Raw genomic sequence first — 2,913 nt, forward strand, 5'->3', positions numbered from 1 at the left:
TGTTACCTGACTATATGCTATCTGTTCTACTTGTACCTTAATTGTGTATTACTTGTCTGCATTGTTTGTGTTTGTACAACTGAGAGGTCCCTTATGCTGGTGTTGGTTGACGCTGAGGGCTGTTCTTGTTGAATTGGAATAATGATGTGATTAATTTGAAATGAGGATTATTGAATGTGATATTTGAGCTCCCTGGGTAAACGCAGTGAAGTGATTTCACTTGCTCCAGGTGAGGATATGAAGTAATGATATGATATTGCTGAGACAGGATAGCTGGGGATGGTTTTGTTTATAATTCTGATCCTGGTTTGTTGGAGAGTTAGAAAGTTGGAAAGCATGAGAAATATGAATTAAACTTAGTATTCCCTTGTAACAGTTGCCTAATCATGGATTAGCGAGGACATAGGGTGGATATTTGGTGAAAGAAAGTTTAGGATGCTTAGTGAGTTTTTATTGCAGTGCATTGTATTTATTTGACACTTTTGCCGTACTGGAAACCTATGGGTCAAAGGTTCTCATTCCGTATATATATCTTGTTTTTCAGATTCAAGTCCTGGTGCTCAGAAGTGAGCTGTGGTTCATCTGATAGATGGCGAAGATCTTTACATTCTCCACTTTATACTTTGCTTAGAATCTCTCCACCTTTATTTTGAAAAACTTATGTCATGTATTGAACTCTTTTGAACTTGACTATAGAGGCTCTTATGTTTCTTTTGGGAGAGATTAGGATATTCTGTTGTCAGCTACTTTCATACTGTACCCTCCCCGGCCTAAACTTTACGGGTCGTGACTATTGGCTATTTACTCATGTTATATACCCATGTAATGTACTTCTCTTATACTTCTTTGTGCTTTTATCTGTTTATCGCTTTCAACTTCACGCCTGATCTTTTAGTTGTCAAAACGTGAGTGATACGTCTTCGCGATTTTATTTTTACTCTTTTCAGGCTTCTCGATCGATTAAGACTCCTTTCAATTTTAATTATAGCTGTATATTAAAAATCCACCTGAGAGTCGTACCACCGTAATACCATTGACTTATGACACGAGCATAAGGATTTGAATATTATAGTATCAGAGTAGTTCGTTTCTGTAGAGCCTGAGGGACGGACTGACTATGCTTCTGTGCATTCTCTGTAAGTGTGTTTATGTGCTATTAGAATATCTAACTGATATACCTGGCATAAATGTTCATGAGCATGCATTTGGGACTTTGAAGCACTAAACTTCCGATATTGAGACTGATCAACTTAATACCGATTATTTGGTGTATATAGGAACCAGATGGCACCTCGTGGACGCGGTCGAGGTCGTAGGAGAGGTCGTATTAATCCTCAGGGGCCAGGGATCAACCCAAATGACCCGGTAAACTTTATGACTGCATTGGAGAACATCGATGCTGCTATGCAGGCAACTGCGAAGGCTCTTGGGCAACAGATGAACAACCATGGCAATGACGTAAGTGGAGCTCAGGGCCCGATGACATTGGCAACCTTCTTGAAGGTTAATCCACCTAAGTTCAAGGGAACTACTAGCCCGACTGAAGCCGATACCTGGTTTCAGGCTATGGAGCAAGCACTGCAAGCGCAGGTGGTACCTGAAGGGCAGTGTGTTGAGTTTGCTACCTATTTGTTCACTGGGGAAGCATCACATTGGTGGCAAGGAGTCCGACGTCTCCTGTAGCAGGGTGATGACTATATCACCTGGGATGCCTTCCGGGAGGAGTTCTATAAGAAGTACTTTCCAACTTCTGCCAGGACGGCCAAGGAACTTGAGTTGCTGCAGTTGAAGCAGGGTACTATGTCCGTATCTGAGTATACTGACAAGTTTGAGGAGCTGTTCAGGTTTTTACGTATGTGTCAGGGGACTCCGAGAGACTTTGAGCAATGGAAGTGCATTAAGTATGAAGGAAGACTCTGGAGCGATATCTTCAGCTCAGTGAGACCAATGGAGATCAGAACTTTCTCTGAGTTAGTGAATAAAAGTAGGGTTGTAGAAGAGTGCCTGAAGAAAGCAGCTACAGAGAGAGGAATCACAAGGGACCATTCCCACAGAACTGAGGGAAGAGCTTTGCACCTAGAGGTCCACATTTCAAGCGGGGAGGTTCTGGATCACACCAGAATCAGGCTCAGAACAATTTCAAGAGGTCCAACAACAACAACTCCCATGGGAAGAGGTTTGGGAAGCAGCCTCAGAACGAGCAAGCTTGTACTAGGTGTGGAAGTCACCATTCGGCAGACCCGTGCAAGGCTAGGTGGGGCTTATGCTATTCTTGTGGTAAGACGGGACATAAAGCTGCAAACTGTTCAGAGAAGCAGAAATAAGGTGCAGGGAGAGCACAGCAGTCTAGTCAGGTGTTCACCATCTAAGCTATAGGTGTCGAGGGATCCGAGACACTTATCTGAGGTAACTATGAAATGGTTGGTCAAACTTTAAATGCTTTATTTGATTCAGGAGCAACACATTCATTCATTGCTTTCGAAAAAGCTAGTGAGTTAGGATTGAAGATTGTACTTTTTAGGTTATGACCTAAAGGTGTATAATGCCACCCATGAAGCCATGGTAACTAGGCTAGGATGCACGCAAGTTGCATTTAGGGTCAAGCAACGTGACTTTGTCCATAACTTTATCTGCTTGCCGATGATTGGTCTTGATCTTATCTTGGGATTGGATTGGTTATCTGAGAACCATATACTGCTCAATTGTTCTGCAAAATCGGTGTACTTTATGCCGGAAGATACAGAAGGACCGGTTGTATTGGATAGTTATTACTTGAATTCTATGATGGTGAATTATTCTGGGACCGAATGTTAGGGTATCTTATTGTTCATTGCGGGTGTTTTGGGTAATGATCAAAGATTGGAACAATTTCTTATTGTGTGTGAGTTTTCGGAGGTGTTTCCCGACGATATT

This window comes from Arachis duranensis, chromosome 7, assembly GCF_000817695.3.
Source record: "Arachis duranensis cultivar V14167 chromosome 7, aradu.V14167.gnm2.J7QH, whole genome shotgun sequence".
NCBI classification, from domain to species: Eukaryota; Viridiplantae; Streptophyta; class Magnoliopsida; order Fabales; family Fabaceae; genus Arachis; species Arachis duranensis.